Genomic DNA, 19,396 nt, shown 5'->3' on the forward strand with positions numbered 1-19,396 from the left:
GATTAACAAGAAGAAGTACAAAATAAGTCCTGATGCTTTCAGTGGAAATTCAAGGATGTGTTCTGCTGCCAAGGAGGTTACGTCTTTACATCAACCCTCACCCACCTGGTCTCCTCTAGATGTTTTGAACTACAACTCCCATCAGCCCCACCAGAAGCACGGCTTTACATACTAAAACATAAAGTTAAATTTAATCTTACGACTTACCAGGAAAACTAATGGTGCTGATTATTTCCCTGCATGCCCAAATCCAGGAACTATTCTAGATTTTCATGCATACTAGCTGGGATCACAGAATGAGGCCTTCATAAATAGTTGCCATGTTATGATGACAACAGATAGCGACTCTCATTGGTTATGGGACACTTTGAAATGACCATTAGAATGTTTGCATTAGTTCTGAATTCCCCCCCCCCCCCGAGCCTGATTTTCTAGGGGTTTTGTGTTATTAATTATGCTTGTATATATTATAGGAAGTGAAGTGAATGATTGCTATTATGAACAGGAAATAGATTTACACTATGCTTGTCACTTTCATCTTCAGGGGAGTCATGGATTCCTTATGTAGCTAGTTAACTTTCCATTGACTTCGTTCTATACCAATAATAGGCAGCAGTTGAGGCAAGAAAGGGACCTGGGCTTTGCATATCAAATCTCACTGAATTTTACATACAAATGAAGTACAGAAATATAGGCATGGATGGGATTTAAGCTACTCGAGAACAGAAATACTTTAACATCCGGACTTGACAAGTGCAATGCTATTACACTGGAATCTAGGTTATTAGCGAATTTTGAATCGTTTAGCTCTACAATTTCCAGATAACATATCTTTATATTTGTAACACCAGATGTTTTTAATAGGTATGTTTACTTTGTCTTCTGCAACAGTTTGCTCATCAGCATAATCTTTGGTTTGTCAAAACAATATCTATAAGCCAGTAGGGTGTATCCTGAATTTCACAAATGAACAAAATATGCAAAACTGTAATTAGTTGAGAATGTTCTTGTTTCCCCCAAAGGCCTCTCTATTTGAATCAATCAGTATACACCGGCTCAGGAGGACTGAAATTGTTCTACTTTCTTTCTCCTGGCAATCAGGATGCAATACCAGAATGTTTACTCTTTGTGGCATCATTGTTAATATCTGTAATAAAATGAAATTTTAAAATATGAACCTCAGCAGGAACATTTGCAAAGCAAATGAACACAGCTTGGTTTGCATTAAGTGCACCTCGAGAACAGTCGCAAACTACAATATATGCAATAGTTACTTCTCATTATATGTTATGGGGCAGGAGTTATTTCTTCAGTAGTTGTTTTCAGAATATGTGCAAATGGGATTTTCCACTCATGTGATCTTTAGAAATACACAAGTATTTGCATCATTCATTGCATTCATTCCTACCTATCTCTTGCATTTCACAGAGTCCTGAAGAGATTCTCATATTGCAAACAGGCTGCACACAGGGCTGGCTCATATGGTCTAAAAATATCGGTCCCCTGGATGCAGCCATGAAGATAATGGTGCAAGCATATGAGCTGGTGACAGGCGCTCCTTCTTGGTGGTGCTCTGCATGAGAGGGGCAGCTGTGATGTTGGCATCACAGTCATGTGAACGTAAGGAGACTCTTGCTGGATAAGGTCACCGTTCTACCAAGTCCAGCATCCAACAGTGGTGTCTCAGACAAGCCCACAAGGAGGCCATCAGGCCAATAGCCCTCCCATGCCATTGCTCTTCAGTGGCTGGTATTCAGTGGAGATTCCATATAGCCATGAATTTGTCCAATCTTCTTTTAAAACCATTGGGCAGAACAATTATAACCCCTGATCCATGCTGCTGCTGGAGGTTAGGATTTGGCAAAAGTTTCCCTCCACCAACAGAGAGGGCTCCACCTGTCAGGGACGTGGCTGAATCGACCACAGGGGAAGAGTCTGACTCAGGAGATGGACAGAGAGAGACAGAGTCTGGCTCTGGAGATGAAAGATCGCAGACAGCAGGAGGAATTGGGCTTGACCCTCCTTCACAAAGAGTTCCCTGACTTAGCTAGAACAGACAAGAAGGGGGAGAGATAGACAACAGTGAGAGGGTTGCTAGGCAACCACCAGAGAGTTCTTCCTTTGAGAATGGGGATAATTTCCACCCTCCTAGCCCCCATTCTCGGAGAGTTGAAAAGGTCAGAATGCAGCAGAAGGGCAAGAGGGGAAAGGTGGGGTTTTGGTGTCCTTCTTGCTGTGACCGGGATGGAGACTCAGACTGACCAACTCGTTTTCAAGAGCGGCAAGCTGGAAACTGTGTGCTGGATGTAGTCTGTAAATAAACGTACCATAAACTGCTAGAGAGTCATAAATTCTTATTGAGGCTTGCCTGCCTGCCTGAAATCATTACACCACCACCCAAGGTGTGAGCTTTTGTCAGGCTACAACTGACCAGAATCCTGCCAGTGTTGGTGACTGTAAAGTCAGAAAAAGAGGCATTCTGGGGGCACAGCAGGATGAGCATTGGATCTTCTGTATCCAATGCCAGCCTGTTTTCTATCAAAGGGGCCTGTACTACACCAGCTGGATGCATTTTTGGGTGGCAGTGGAGTTAATAGTGGATCTATTAGGACAGATGGGGCACTGCCCCACCAAACTTTTTCTGCTCTGAGTCAGTTTCCCCTTCTTGCCTATTACAACCACCCTAGGGGGGTGACCTCCTTCATGGATCACTGCCTTGTCATGGTGTCTGTTTCTTGGGAGAAACTTGACAGCATCTTAAAAAGCAGAGACATCACCTTGCCGACAAAGGTCTGTATAGTTAAAGCTATGGTTTTCCCAGTAGTGATGTATGGAAGTGAGAGCTGGACCACAAAGAAGACTGATTGTCGAAGAATTGATGCTTTTGCTTTTGCATTATGGTGCTGGAGGAGACTCTTGAGAGTCCCATGGACTGCAAGAAGATCAAACCACTCCATTGTGAAGTAAATCAGCCTGAGTGCTCACTAGAAGGACAGACCCTGAAGCTGAGGCTCCAATGCTTTGGCCACCTCATGAGAAGAGAAGACTCCCTGGAAAAGCCCCTGATGTTGGGAAAGATGGAGGGCACAAGGAGAAGGGGACGACAGAGGACGAGATGGTTGGACAGTGTTCTTGAAGCTACAAACATGAGTTTGACCAAACTGTGGGAGGCAGTGGAAGACAGGAGTGCCTGGTGTGCTCTGGTCCATGGGGTCACGAAGAGTCAGACATGACTAAACAACAACAACAAAGGGGGTGCACCTGGCTGTCAGTTTCCTCCTCCTTAGTCTTACTGTTGCAGAACTCATCAGGGAGGAGGATGGGGACAAAACTGAAATTAGTTGGCTCTGCCCGTCGTTGGCTCTGTCTCCAATTCCCGTTGCTCTATCTGCCTTTCGCCCTGCCTGTTTCATTGGGCACCAGCCACCACTGTGTGGTGGGTAAAACCTAAATTAAGAAAGTGGCTATCACCACCTCTGATGCAATGCCAGTTCATATGTCGTTTCCTCTGTGTGTCCACAGGGCTGCTCTACTAAGGATTTTGCAGCATATGAACCAGCTGATAACCACATCTTTTTAGTACAAGTTATGCTATGTACTCTTCACAGTAGAACTTATTTGCAGAGGTGGCAAAACTGATGGAGCTGATAAGAGGCACAAATTTATAATTCTTTAAAGAAGACTGGAAACCCTTTCTAGTCTATTTTATAAGTTATTTCCCATATGTGAAGACCACAAGAGGGGATTTGAAGTGTAAGAAAATAGCAGAATATATTAAGAAGCATGTTAAAGAGGGTCAAATTGTATAAAGTACCTTCTGATGTTCCTATGTAAAATTACCCTGAGTTCCTGGGCTTGGCTGCCTCTTAGAACTACTTGCTTGCACGTTCCACAGGCCTGCTAGACAAGATGGTAACAGCAGACAATATTTTCAGATGGAGCAGGGAATGAGTGAATGAATCTTTATTTGCATCAGCCATCCGCCATAGCAACAAAAGAACATTGCAATATACACAGAACAAAATAAAAAGTTGATTGTCAACTCAGGGCAGGTGGAGGATTTAGTCTTGTAGGTCCATGCCAATAGGTGCATATTCTCAGTCCCGCTGTTTTGAACTGGCCCAAGTTATATGTGATGAGTATATCACTTTCAATAGAAAAGGCACTTTGATTTTCATCTAAATGCACATTGCTTTGAAAGTGATGTGGTACAAACAGATCACCATCAAATATATATTAGATCTGTACCTGTACACAAAAAGTGATTTATTTATTTTCAAGTTATCCATGTGTGAGCACTTAATTTTAGCTATGAGCCAAAGATAATTTTTGTGCCTCAAAGATATCATTTGTTCCTAAATGTATATATCTACTTGAGCTACCTGAAAATTTCAGGACAATTTCAGGTTCATCGTAAGTCAAAGTGACTCATATTGCATTTAAGACCCTCCATCATGACAGAAATGTTTCTAGAAAGGAACATTTCTTTTCTGTTAATTTTATTCCACACACGTTCAGTAGCTGTATCTACAACAATAGAGATGAACAAACTTCTGAAAATTGTCCTGCAATTTTTGCAACCAAATAAAAAGGGAATAAGATTTTATCCAGCCTGTTATTTGATATTGCAGGTAGTAGATTTATTGTATTAATATGTACCTCGACTTTTAAAAATTGTGATCTCTTGTAATCTAACCAGACTCGATTTTTATCAGCATTTTGTTGTAAGGCAAAGTAAAATGTGACTCTGAAAAATGCTCTGATCTTGTTCAATCAGAAGCCCACATAGCAGAGATGTTATCAGGCAGGAGATGGACACAAACATTAGTTACATGGCTCTTTCCTTTCCTTTCTTTTTTTAAGCCGTAAAGCAGCACTAAACTGTGCTTATCTTTCAAGAGGTAGAGTGCATGTTTCATTGTCCTTACCAGTCCCGCTGTGTTATAGAGCTGAGCTCTACCTGTTATAACAGTAGGGTCGTTCCTAGAGAATCAGAAACATATTGTACATCTAGTTTAAACAACAGGCTTTTCAAGCTGGAGGGCACAACTACCACTGAAATAAAAGGGAAGGGCAGCAGCTGCTACAGCAGTATAATATGACAGCCCTGTTAGCCTAAGCAAGGTATGACCATAAATATATTGTTGGATTTCAGCTCTGGCAAGCAAGGTCAGTGATCTTGGCAGTTGTAGGCCAACAACCTCTGGAAAGACCATGGTTTTCTCAACCCTGCCCTTAGTGCTGAACAAGCTAGTGGTCACAATTAAAAGACGAACAAGAACTTGCTTTGGTCATTTATTTGCGCCTTTGTCTTGGTTGCATCTGCTTACGCTCTTGCGGTTATGTCAAGTCCTAGGATTTAATTGCAGGTCCATTCCAAAGAGAATGCAGTACACTTAATTGAAATGTTCTTAAATTTTGCCATGTTACATACGACTATTATTATTAAAATTTAAATAAAGATGATAATTATTAATGTCTATGTAAGGTTGCAACATTTAAGAAAATGTCAGCTACATGTATTGCATTCTCTTTGCAATATAAGAGCATTCTCTATAGAATATAAGCGTGGTTTTAATATACCATATTAAAGATGCCTTGTTTGAGTCTCTTTAAAGTTACAAATAAATCCTGCCTGCTCAATATGTGATGTCTTAGGGAAAGGAGCAAATAAATTTACGAGAAGCAGCTAGGTGAGGGCTCAGTCCACATGTTTCATTTGTACACTGTTACAAACCCTTCCTAAAATGATGGAATGATTACTATTATTGCATAAAACTGATACCTTTTCTTTCCCCTTTCTCCAAGATGCCTTTTTAAGGTGTAAAAATGTGTTTTATTCAACATTTCCAATTTCAGGGCAATAAATATATTTGAAATGATATAAAAGATAATTTAGAAACCGTTTGGAAAATAGAACAGAGCATATTCCCTGCACATTATAAAAGTGCTTGTAGACTAGAAGTCAATTAGACAATTTGGGCAACACACGTACAGTGCCTTGGGTTGCCTGACAGAAGAAAAGTAGGGTATAAATATCTCTTTGTTTCAGGGAATGAGAAGATAGAGTTTTGTGCAAAACACATTAGTGGAAAAGCCATAATAATTTTAGATTGAAACTTATACTTCTAAGTAAAACAAAGGGGAGTGGGGGATAAGTCTTATCATCACCACCACAATCATTAATGAGTGGATAATGTTTTTATGTTCCTGCCATTACAAGACATTTTCCACAGATTAATGCACCTGCTACCAGTGGCTGTAAAAAAAGAAAGAATATGTACATAAAGTTAACTGAAAATGAAAGACTATTGCTTTGCATGAGGAAAGTAGCATACTAATTCTACATTCTTCCTATAAAAATTACTTCACAAATACCCATCTCTCCCTGGTTTACTTACAGTTACACTATCTTTTTTCTCTTTATTATATTCTTGGTTGGCTACATGAGCATCACAAAGGTTTAAAATGCCTCTGCGGAAAAGGTCACTCTTTTTTTCCTTTCAGAACATTTCTTTGCTGTTCTTGTTCCCAGAGGCAAACCTAGAATCAACAATCAATAAAAGAACATCACATAACACTTTGACTTACCTTTGAGGAATATCCATTAGGTCAACACATTTTACCAGAGCAAAGAATGATTTTTTTTAAAAAAAATATTATTATTTTTAGTCAATTGGTTTAGATATAATGGCATTTCCTAATTACTGGATGGAAATTTCTTTAAATGGCTATGAGCCGGTTCTGTCTTATATTCACATCCATCTTTTATGGTACCTTCGAAAGGTAATGAAAGGATTTCATTGTGATAAATTTCCTTTTTCTTTCTTACTGCTGTTTTTTATGGACTGAAGTGCTCCCTTGTTATAACTCTTGTCTCTAAAATGGATAAGGGTTTGGAATCCTAAAGGAAGGGCTAATAAGTACACAGACTAGCATGTAACAACTAGGATATCAGCGGCAAAGTACTAAAGGTAATCATCTTTGTGCCGCAACCTGTGAATTCTAAAATTTGTGGGCTGCAGTATAGCAGGATGAATTGATGTGTGCAAACGGTGCGCCTGTGTCTGGGTGGATGTTCGTGAGTGTGTGCAAAGGGGAGGGGAATAAGAGAGAGGAGTGCTCTCCTCACTTTTATCTTTGGTCCCACCTACCACTTGTTCCAGGCCCTAAACTTCAATACGTCTCTGCACACTTGCTGCAACACAGACTTGAAGTACAGTGGTACCTCTGGTTACGAACTTAATTCGTTCCGGAGGACCATTCTTGACTTGAAACCGTTCTTAACCTGAGGTACCACTTTAGCTAATGGGGCCTCCCGCTGCCGCCGCGCAGTTTCTGTTCTCATCCTGAGGTAAAGTTCTTAACCCAAGGTACTACTTAACCCAAAGTCTGTAACCCATAGTGTTTGTAACCCGAGGTGTTTGTAACCTGAGGTATGACTGTAACTGAAAGTAATCTTACAATGACCAACAGGTGCCCCACCTATGCAGGGCTTTGGGGGCCAAGCTTCCCCATTTTTCACTGAGGTGACCAGGCCCCCTCAATATTCCACAGCTGGGAGGGCTCCATTGGGCCCCCGTCAGGCCTTTCAGAGGGTGTGACGGGCCCCGTTGGGCCTCCTCTCACTGTATGACATCAGATGTGCCATTGCAAATACAGTTATACCTTGGTTCTTGAACATAATGCATTCTGGGAGTCCGTTCGACTTCCGGAACTGTTCGGAAACCAAGTTGCGGCTTTCAATTGGTTTGCAACCTGTTGGAAAATGTCCAACATTCGGTTTCCGAAAATCATTTGAAAACCGGAACACTCAATTCTGGGTTTTGATCGTTCGGGAGCCTAAACTTACGAGTTCAAAGGCCTTCGACAACCAAGGTATGACTGTACGTGAAATACATTAGTTCAATCATGATTCTTTTTTTAAAAGGACTGTGGCGTAGATTGCTTAGTGAGAGTCAACGGAAGGTGATGTATAATTTCTAAGAGAAAAGACATAGCCCACAACCTGCCTCTGTGCAATATATTCTGCCCCCTCCTATCAGTCTCGGATGTGCAAAAGTGGGTTGTGAATTATCAGACGGTACAAAAGCAGCACACAATTGGAGGCAAGCCTTATTTCATTATCACTTCGCTAAAAAAACCCACCCTGGTCAGGCTTTCCTTTAAGACTTGTACATAAGGATAGTAAATTGATAGCATCAGAGTTTGGGGTGAGGTGGTGTGGGGAGAGAGAGAGTTGTCTCTGACTTGATTTCAACGTTTAAAGAAGGGCAGAATTGTATTTTGTGTATTGCACCTTGTGGAATTAGAGCAACCGTAAAGAAAACTGGCCCAACATCTGTCTTGTTTCAAGTGGATTGTCAACAAGGAGAGGGGAGGAGGGAAAGGTTTGCAAGGGATGTTTTAAACCCTCAAGATAAACTGTCGCTTAGAACCTTGACAGACAAGAGCTTGACACACGGCTGCTCCCCAGAGGGCCTCACCTCCATGCTTGGCAAGCTGATCACGGTTGCTGAGCTGTGACGCCACAGTTGCTTGCCTGACCTGACATAATGGGCAGCTATTTACTGCAAACAAGGTAGATGGAAGAACATAGACATAAATGATGCTCTGGTGTAAGAACGAATCCACTAGAGGCCTGGACAAGCTTCTCATCTGCAGGGCTTCCCCCACCCCCACTCCCAATCCCTTGGCTAAGGTTGTTTATTTGAGTCCCTTCGGACAGTGACCAAAACCTAGCCACAAAACACCCACTTCAGTTCAATAGAGTGGTTAAAGTAGCAATTGTATGGCTATATCCCTTCCTAAGTCTAGATAACCACAGCATCGGACTGTGTTCAGAGTTCGTTTTGTCCATCTATTACTATGCAAAGTAAAACCACTGGCCCCAAGAGAACCTGGGAGTGTGCTGTCAGTCTCACACAAACATGTAATCACAATCAAGCTTGATCTGAGAAGGCAAAGTGTCAAGAGCTGTTGCAGGGGATCACGTGAACACGGGCGTGCCCGTAATATTTATGAAGCCAGCTGAGCTGTGCATTAAATGACCTCAAATGGTGCATTGTTCTGCAAGTTGTGCCCCTTTTCATTCAGCAATGGGGATGTATGGGAATGAAGGCACTTGTGATATTTCTTCTATACAAAGATCGTCTGTGTGCAGAAGGAAATGGTGCACAAATATGAGTATTTGAAGGAAAACAGATACATTTTCCTTCCTTGAGCTGTGTTCACATTCCCATTTATTGTGCATTTGCCACATTTTTTCCAGGGCTGGTCTCTAATCCAAATTTGCACATCATCCAAAATGCATATGCACCCGGTACTTTATTATGCTTTGTTTCTCAAACCAGCTTCACAACAATCAGCGCCATTCCTAGTTTGTCTTCAGCCAACATGTGCACCTTGGCAAAGACATTCCTCCCTGTCAATGGCTCTGAGTGTATACACAAATAATGGAAGCCGGGCTGATGTGAACAGCTGGGAGGGAGAGCTGTGAAACACAATGGGGAGGAAACAACTTCACTGCCCTCTAAGGTAGTAATGTGATCGGCACCCTTAAAAAACTATGTGTCTAGTAGAAAGGCTTTGTTGGGTCACTTCCTACTGGTGTTATATTAGAGCAGGCATAGGCAAATTCAGCCCTCCAGATGTTCTGAGACTACAGTTCCCATCATCCCTGACCATTGGTCCTGTTAGCTAGGGATGATGGGAGTTGTAGTCTGGAGGGCCGAGTTTACCTATGCCTGTATTAGAGGACTTTAGGCTAGCTGAGCTTCCCCAGCCTGGTAGCCTAGAGATATTTTGGGCTACAACTCCCATCGTCACTGAACATTGGTGATGCTGGTGGGGAATGAAGGGAACTGTGGTCTAAAACAGGGGTAGGCAACCTAAGGCCCATGGGCCGAATGTAGCCCAATCACCTTCTAAATCTGACCCACGGACGGTCAAGGAATCAGCATGTTTTTACATGAGTAGAATGTGTCTGTCAGGGGTTCAGAAGGAGAGACACAGGAGGGGGAGCAAATGGAGAGTGAGGAGGAGGAGTACGAGGGGGGCGCAGGCAGTGACAGTGGCCAGAGTTATTCCACAAGCCTCTCTAGCGAATTGGAGGACTCACAGAAGGGAGCGCCGGTGGCCAGAGCGAAGGGGGCTCCAGGGGGGAAGCCCCAGGAGGAAGGGGCCAGCGGGGAGTCCCTGAGCAGCAGTTGGAGATCAGGACCAGCGTCTCCACCAGAGAGCAGTGGGGAGGGGGAGTCCCAGGAGTCGGGACCAGTGTCCTCACCACCAGAGGGAGGAGAGGAGTCAGGTTTGGCAACGCCCACATCAGGAAGCGGGGAAACGGTCAGAAGGAAAGTCACCGGGTGGGCGCGCGCGCCAAGTTCAAATGTACAGGAGCGCGGCACAGCGAGGAGCCCGGGAAGGGAGCCAGGTCCTAAAGCCCGCCGGAGGGAGGGGCAAGACTCAGGAGGCTCAGCGTCAGAGGAGTCCAGGAAGGAGGGAACCCCAGAGGGCAGAAGGACCCAGCGCAGGAAAGAGCAGTGCAAGAGGTGGAGCCGGGCTAGAATCTTAAACTGGTGTGGGTGGAGCAGTGAGTCAGAGGGGACTTAGCTGGTCTAGCGTCGAGACGTGGGTCTGCGCGCCCAGAGCTTGGAAATGGAAACTAAACTTTAATAAAGACTTTTGTATATAACATCCACTGGGCGTTGGTCCTCTGTGAGCTGGGACCTAGCGGCAGTCCTGACAGTGTCCTTTTATTTAAAATGCATCTCTGGGTTATTTGTGGGGCATAGGAATTTGTTCATATTTTCCCCCAATATATAGTCTGGCCCACCACATGGTCTGAGGGACGGTGGACCAGCACACGGCTGAAAAAGGTTGCTGATCCCTGGTCTAAAATATCTGGACTGAGGAAGGTTGTGCTAGCTTCAAGATCTCTAATATAAAACCAGTAGGAACTTCCCAACAAAGCTTTTCTACTAGACACATGCAAAGAGAATGGTAGAAAAAGCTTCGCCAACAAAGTTCTTCCCCCAAGTCTGGGGTCCCTGCCGAGTGAGACAGGTCCTTTGGGTTCTTTGTAGAGGCAGCTAAGATGTAATGGGATGCCATTTTCCTCCGACGACATGAAAGAACCCTGTGTTCACATGCTATCTCCTCCAACGAATATTTTCACATGCTTAATTCTAGGGCAGCTGGACCAATCATTGCCAGAAGCCTTGTTATCTGCCTTGAACGTGTTGAAGGGAGGCAAGGAAGATAAAAATTAAAGCAATTTCCTCCCATAGAATGCTCTAAAGTGTTGAATGCAGTAAGCTAAGGGAGGCTAGCCCACCAGCCTGCCCCTCAAACCATATTTTACTACCCCCCTCGACCAGATGAATTTTTGCAACAGTGACAAAAAGAAGCAGCCCAGCTGTGGGATGGTTAGGGAAGTTTACAACCTGGGCAGCTCTGGGAAGCTTCCAACAAAATATAAGGGAGAACAACAAAACGTCAAATGCTTGCCAAAACAGGGCTCCCGTCACATGTCTATAAAAAAATCATATTGTAATTGTTTATTTCTTTGACATCCAGAGAGAGGGCGTTACAGAAGGTGAGTGCAGCTACTGGGAAAGTCTTTTGCCTGTAACTGGACGATGAAGATGGATTCAGTATAAGGTATTGTAAGCTACTTCTAGGTTGTTCTTGTTTTTATAATACTTTACACAGTACAAAGTGTTTTACAAGCTTTGCGTTTATTATAGCATAAGATGACTCATGATTAGGACTCCAGCATCGTACCTAATAAGATTTTGTTAGGCAAGTATCAAGTTTGTGAATTACTCTCAGAGGGTTCCAATGGAGCTAAGTCTGCAGACAGTATTGTGTTAATAGTAGATAATCAATCACAAATGAGATAACACATTCCACGTGTGGGGCGAGTGTGACACCAGATTATTTGTATTAATACCCTTGTGGGATATTTTCAAGTTACTACTTTTGAATATACACTCTGGGATAACTTGACTAATATAATAAAAGCTCCATAAGATATCAGATGTACCAATCTAATTCTTAATATAAACCTAACCAGCCATTAAAACACATTTTTTTCCACATTACATTCTCCATTACCCATATAAAAGAAATCATAACAAACGTTCATTCTAAAACGAAGTTAGTGTTTAGTTAGGAAATGAAACATAAGGAAAAGGGGAGGGGTCTTCTGATTTTCAAGGGATCAGAACCTGTAATGTTCATAAGGATGGTAATATTATTTTACCTCATTTTTAGTGGTTTAACTGGTTAAGGGATCATAAAATTTGGTTCAATGTAGCTGTGGTCAGGTGAGATGAAGGATCGCCATGAATGTGCAGTTAATCACTTGCCAATATCATGGAAACGACCATTAAAAATGTAACAGCACAACTTAACTAATGTTTTAAAATTTATTAGTATTTATTAATTTATACCCTGCTTTTTGATAAATATTGTTCACAGAGAGGCATCCATTGTTTTACAAACATTGCAATATATATAAAAAAGCAACACATTCTGTAAATTAATCTAATGAATAAAAGAGCAGGGCAGCTTTTCAAATCCAAGGACCCACAGCGTAAAATCCTCACTATGCACTCACTACCCACTAAAAGCTACAGAAAAGAGATTGTTATTATTTATTGAATTTATATACCGCACTATACCCGGAGGTCTCAGGGCGGTTCACAGAACAAAATCAAAATATAAAACCACAGAATATATAATCAAAATAAAAGTAACAACCCAATACCCCCCAATACCCCCACTACAGTTTAAAAGGGCATAGGATGTCCATCAAATCAACCAGAGGCCTGGTTAAAAAGGAATGTTTGATCTTCAAAGTTCTCATACACATCACAATGGATGAGTCCTGCAGGGTCCCCAGAGGCACAGTTTCCACAACTGTGGGGCACATATGTGCCATATTTTTCTCTGCTATTCTTGCTAAGTTAACACATTAGAATAGGGATGGAGGCCCTCTGGCTTTCCAGATGTTCTTGGACTCCAGCTCCCATCAGTCCAAGTTGACATTGGCAGTAATGAGGGATGGTGTGACTGGCAGTCTGGGAACATCTAGAGGGTCACAGGCTTCCCGCCTATTTCTGAGCATTGTAAAACGTTTTGGAGCCCTTTTTAAGGACCCAAAAGCGATTTGGAAATGCTCTTGCGAACACACAAAATGAAAACAAAACAGGAAATGCAGCAACATCTGGAAGGCCAAGCTTCTTCCTCCTTGCATTGCACAATTGTTCTGGGAATTCTTTTATCATAGGACACCATTTCCCTTCCTTCCTTCCTTTGAACAAGTCCAAGGAATGTCTTTAACTATCTTTTTTGCTTGACATCATCAATGCAGTAGAAGTCTGTGAGTGACCAAAATTGCCTGATTCACCTGAAGGCTGATTCACAGGATAGCCCGCGAAGTAGCAAGTCCTCATGGTTCCAGAAACCAGGGTGGGACTTAATTCAGTCCATCCTTCATATTAGGACACTTGGGGCTACCATAAGCTCTTCTTCTTCCTGACCAGAGCTGTGCTTGTACTCTCTATACCCCTTCCTCATTTGCTCACCCCCATAAAGCCCCAATAGAAGGCCCTCCAAGTTTTATGGTTCTTCAGTCTTCTATAAATGAGGCAGAGGCATCTCATGGGATATAATGCAGCCACCAACTAAGTGTTCATGGAAATATGCCAGGGAAGCAATGGGTGGATAATGTTAGTGGAAGAGTTGAAAGAGGAAGATCAGAGGTCAAGATCACCACTAATACATTTTCTAGAGTCTACCTTCAGTAGTGTGTAGTACAGTCTTAAACCTGTTTATTCATGAGTTAGTATTCATAGGCTGGATCCCGTAGAGCAGTGGCTTTCAACCAGTGCGCTGTAGCACCCTGGGGCACCTTGAATGATGGTCAGGGATGCCATGGGCAACACTGGCCTCTGTCCCTCTTTCCTTCCCTCCCTCTTCCGATGCCCTCTTGCATCTCTGCCTCCCAAAGGCTTGCACAGCTGTTTCCCACCCAGTATTTCCCAGCTTCTGCCTTCTGAACTATGTCCCTCTGCAAACCGCTGTTCCAAATCTATACTGTCCTACCGCTCCTGGGAAGATTCAGGATCATGATCAGGATCAGGGGGTGGGGGTGGCTCCCACCATTCTTCCTCAGTGCAGCCCTCCTCAGCACGATCCCTGACAAGGGATGCTCCTATGAGCATGAGCAAGCTCTGATTCCAACTTTTGAATTCAGCGGGACTCCCATGTGTTTGGGAGTGCTGTTTTACAATGCAATCCTGCGGTCACTTACAGGGGAGTAAAAGCTCTATGCAACTCTGTGGGCCTTACTTCCTCAGATATGTGTTTCGAAATTCTGTCTTCATTCTTCCTTGGCCTCGGTTCTCCCTGAATACATTTCCCGTACTTGCACATAACCAGAGTTTATGTTAATCCTGAGCTATCATCCCCCAGCCTTATATTTTTTATATAAAAAAGGGTGTAGTGATCAGTATCCATCATCTTTCCAACTGCCTTGTCACTACATCAATTAATACAATTGAGCAAAAAATGTCACAGGCCCGGCGGAAAAACCTTTCCGCAGCCTTTCAGGGGGAAGTTTAGTTCCAGCTTTTTCGCCTTGCATTAGCTCCTGTCATCCACAAAACAACAGAACCCAGTGGTGTCAATTATATTTGATTGACTGAGTAAAGCACACACACAAATAAGCGAAAACAATGGACACAAAAATCTATATATGACTCCCCTTGTCAGTGCGAATGCTTGTCTTCTCCATTTTCATGCTGCACGGTGTCCTGCTGCTATGGGCTTAAATGCTTCCTTCAGCCCCCAAACTATCACCAATTAAGTTAGCAGGGTCTTCAGAGGTGTCAAACGACTCCCTGGGCAATTGGCTGTAACTGCTGTTCAATAAATGAGGTCTAATTTATCAGTTTAACTTCACTTTTAAAAACCTAATGTCTCACGGTACCATGTGCTATTTGCCCAGAAAGTGAAGGGATGCCTGCCATGGCGTGTTTTGAAAGTTAGAAGAAGCTCTTGTTAACAGCGCTACATTTTTTTGGTCTGTCACGCCTTTTCTCCTCTTGTTGAACGATGGATCTGAATAAAATATACTCATGCAGCTCATAGTTATACATCATTGGGTCCTACAGAAGCCTTCAGGCAGAAAGCGGATAAATAAAAAACAAATGTGAATTACTGCAGGCTTGTGCTGTCTTTGGAGCACATGATTTTAATGGCACTGGGCTGGAGCAGTGTTTGTTTGTGTGTTTGCGTATGGATATTTGCATCGAGATTTAGCCTAAACTCTGTTATCAGTGCCATCAGTCCATGCATTGTATATGCTAAATAAAAATTGTGGAAGTCCTGAACTTTTGCCTGGGGGGGAATGAAAGACCAGGTGAAGCCTAATGAGCTGGTGCTTGATTCAGACAAGACAAACAGTCTGATGGTCATCAGACAAACTAAACTCGGATTGAGAGTATAGCCTGTTCTGGAGAGGAACCAGACTAATGGCCTGGCACTGCTTTTGGAGCCAGCATTGGTCCTGGAGGGCCAAGTGTGGCCAGGAATGCTTTTGCCCAGCTTGGACTATTATACCTGCCACACCACTTCCTGGAGAAGGCAGATCTGGCCACTATGAGCCATGCCTTATCATTTAGACAACTGCAGTGCACTCTCTGTGGGGCTGCCCTTGAGCTGCAAACTGGTGCACAATGTGGCAGCCAGAGTGTTTTCTGATGTGTGCTTTTCTCCTCTTTGTTGAGGCCAAATAAAACACCGATCATAGGAAGGTTCCTTATGTGGAGTCAGATCATTGGCTCATCTTGCTCACCATTGTCTATACTGATGGACAATGGCTTTCTAGGGTTTCAGTGTTTTGCTCCAGCCCTACCTGGATATGCTGGGGATTGAATAAATAAATGCTGAATTCCAAGTGGTGGTGGTTGGTGGGACAGGAAGTAAAGTCTACAGGTGAATATTAATTTCATCAGCATCATCATCAACATCATCATTATGTGAATTTGTATACCACACTTTACCTATGGAGCTTAGGGTGGTTTACATAGTGCAAAATTTACAACTCTTATCACATTGATGAAAAGACTCATCTGATCAACAATATGATAACAAGAGTTTACAAGAACTCTGTTTACACTTCATGGTTCGGCAGTACAAGTGATACACATAACTGGATGTAATGACAAAACGAGAAGTTCAGTGAAGTACAAGTGTCACCATCTCACATAGTTCAACCATTATGAGAGATGGCCAAATCTTTTGATTTTTGCTACTTTCCATTTCTATTACCCCTCTCCCCCCCAAAAAAGATTACGTTCACCACATTTCTGCATCAGTTTACAATTTTGTAAAAAGAGTCCCTGAAAAAAACAATGTTATCCAATATGCATTTGTGTAAGCTATTTTCACTAACTAATGAATTTTCATGCACACTGTTACCTAATATAAACATTTTGTATAGATTTTATTGGTTGGAAAGAACTGCATTGCAAAATTCAGAGAAGTGTGAATTTCACAAGAAACCTGTGTCTTGGCTGATGCTTTCTCAGAAATTGCAAATTAAGTAGGGTTCCATTAAAAAGTGACCTGCATCAAATTTCTCCCCCTTCCTTTTTTTCTTCACCTGTTTTTCTGTTCTCTCTATTCTTCCTTGTTTTTAAAACATTTTATTTACTTGATCTGCCTTTGATTCCCCCCCCCACCCCCTTCTTCAATTCTTCCCCTCCTTTCCCGGGGCTTTAAGACCTTTAATTCTTGACTGCATTCCCTCTCCTTTCAATTGGAAAATAACTTTAACAATTAATAATTACCTTCAATAACTAAACCAATCCAGCTGCATTCGTGATTTCACTTTGGCCTACATCTGATCCTCTTTGAACAAACCCACACTCTATTTAAATTATTTGAAGAACACACTTCTTACCCATCTGCCACATTGATGTGCTGGGATTCCAAAGTCCCTCTTATTGTGTGCACATGCAACTTAAAATACCAGTGGAAAGAAGCAGTAGATCATTTTTCGTAAAACCTTTTGGGCCCTTTGTCCTGTTGTGGGCTACTGCCCCCTAGAGTCCCGAAACAAGCTTGCTTATTCAAAAGCAAAGCTTATTTCCTTCCTCTGAATTTCAGCGTACTTTTCTGCTTGCAGAGAAAACCAGAACTCTTGGCACTCTTCCAAACCTTTCTCCACCTACTTTGATCCTATAAATGAGCAAGGATTCCCCCCCCCCCCTTCAACATAGATTGCCCTTCTTTAGCCCTCTATAGAACAAACACTGGAGTCCTTTAAGTCTAACACAGCAATTTCTGCACTGGGACTGAGCCAGAAATGGAGCTAATCTCAGTCCATTACTCTGCTAATGCTTATCTTGACCTTAGGACTATTTCAAATACTCCGAGAAGTCATTAGCACTTATGGGCATCAGTGCTTTCTCATTCCCACATTCTTCTATTAATTGTTCTTCCAATTCAAGTGAGGAACTGCAGGTACAAAATATTTCTGCAGTAGGCATTAGCAAGCAAATGAAAAAAAGAGAAAGAAAGAAAGACTATGGAGGCATGCATTTAGCATAAAGTGAAAGCCGGAGGCGGTGGGGGGGGGGACACATGTCAAGTTAAAAACATCACAACAGAACAAGGTGAAATAAAGCAGAATACATGAGTGGAATGCGTAAGCAAACACACCAGAAAAACACTCCAGCAATATAAAACAGACGAATTTAATTTGCATGAGGATAATGACTGTCTTCTCCGATTTAGGAAATAGCACAAGCCATGGAATAAATGATGGTATTTTATTATTTAGGAAAAGGCACAATGGTCATTCATTTTCCCCGACAGAATGCACTCCAAATGGGATGGGCTAATATAAATGCATATTACAGGGCTTCCTCTATTTATTTTTTATAAAGATTTATAGACTGCTCTTCCTACCAAATGCCAGGGTGGTATACCACATGCTCCACAAACACAGAAAGCATAAAACATCATTAAAGCAATACAGAATAATCATAAAAATGACTGGCGCATCTAAAAATGTTTAAGTAGCTGAATAGGTCTGTTGGAATAAAAAAGTCTAATGCAGATGCCTGAACATTAGCAGCGAGGATACCTCTTTGCTCTGCTGGAAGAATGCTCTACATCATGTGACCGGAAACAATAAATGCCCAACTTTTAGTGGGGGCTGCTCAGGCCTCTGTAACATGGGGTTACAGTGATTGGGCTGGAATATATGGACTCTGGCAGGCCCAAGTTGTTCAGGGCTTTGTTATGTCAATGTAGCTTTGACCGTAGATTGTACAATCCAGATTCAGATGCTATGGAGCAAGAGATGCGTGTCATAGGATAATAGAATCAGAGAGCTGGAAGGGACCCCAAGGACAATCTAGTCCAACCCCCTGCAGTGCAGGATCTCAGCTCAAGCATCCATGACAGATGGCCATCCAACCTCTCCTTAAAAATCTCCAAGGAAGGAGAGCCCACAACCTCCCGAGGGAGACCGTTCCACTGTCGAACAGCTCTTACTATTAGAAGGTTCTCCTTGATGTTTAGTCGGAATCTCCTTTTTTGTAACTTGAAGCCATTGGTTCCAAGTCCTGCCCTCCAGAGCAGGAAAAAACTAGCTCGCTCTACTAGAATCACAAAATGTGTGCTTCAAAATCAGTTGCTTCAGATCAGTTAGAAGCAATGAGAAACTTTCTCTGTTTAATAGGAGGACATTCTTACCAGAGGGCAAAGACCACCAAGAAGCTGCATCTCCCAGGGAGAACATCATGGCAGGAGGAAGACCAACCTGGATCCATCTATCAACCATCTTCATATTTGAAGACAGCTATCATATCTCCTCTCAGTCTCCTCTTTTCTAGGCTAAACATACCCAGCTCCCTCAACCAATCCTTATAAGGCTCGGTTTGATCGTCTTGGTTCCCCTCCTTTGCACACGTTCCAGCTTGATATCTAAAAGGATTGAACTTTGGCGTGCGCACACACACACACTGCAACCAACTGAGCACAACCAAGCAAACTCTGGAACCTCTAATCCCTTGCAATGCTAATAAAGATAAATATATAAAGAACCCACCCCCCACACTAAGAAGAAGAAGAAGAGTTTGGATTTGATACCCTGCTTTATCACTACCCAAAGGAGTCTCAAAGCGGCTAACATTCTCCTTTCCCTTCCTCCCCCCCAACAAACACTCTGTGAGGTGAATGGAGCTGAGAGACTTCAAAGAAGTGTGACTAGCCCAAGGTCACCCAGCAGCTGCATGTGGAGGAGCGGAGATGCAAACCCAGTTCACCAGATTACGAGTCCACCTCTCTTAACCACTATACCACACTGGCTCAC

General features: G+C 42.7%; 2 long non-coding RNA genes across 6 annotated transcripts in view; one reads left to right on the forward strand and one right to left on the reverse strand.

Moving 5' to 3' along the window:
- Positions 1 to 18,869, forward strand: part of LOC310827012 — a 37,305-nt gene extending 18,436 nt beyond the window's left edge. Inside the window, exons 3-4 of the long non-coding RNA XR_014556132.1 lie at positions 11,578 to 11,661; positions 18,764 to 18,869. This is a non-coding gene — a long non-coding RNA (uncharacterized lncRNA). The remainder of the gene's footprint in view (positions 1 to 11,577; positions 11,662 to 18,763) is intronic.
- LOC310826993 lies at positions 1,005 to 8,415 on the reverse strand. 5 transcript variants are annotated; one of them, XR_014556104.1, is made up of 4 exons: positions 8,300 to 8,415; positions 6,402 to 6,543; positions 3,815 to 3,897; positions 1,005 to 1,147 (listed from the first exon to the last, which is right to left on the reverse strand). It is a non-coding gene; the product is annotated as an uncharacterized lncRNA (long non-coding RNA). The 5 variants fall into 5 exon arrangements; XR_014556105.1 differs by lacking the exon at positions 8,300 to 8,415 and adding an exon at positions 7,669 to 7,742; XR_014556106.1 differs by lacking the exon at positions 8,300 to 8,415 and adding an exon at positions 7,630 to 7,667.
- Positions 18,870 to 19,396: the final 527 nt, after the last annotated feature.

The sequence above is a fragment of the Podarcis gaigeae genome (genome assembly GCF_964106915.1).
Source record: "Podarcis gaigeae genome assembly, chromosome: 11".
NCBI lineage: Eukaryota > Metazoa > Chordata > Lepidosauria > Squamata > Lacertidae > Podarcis > Podarcis gaigeae.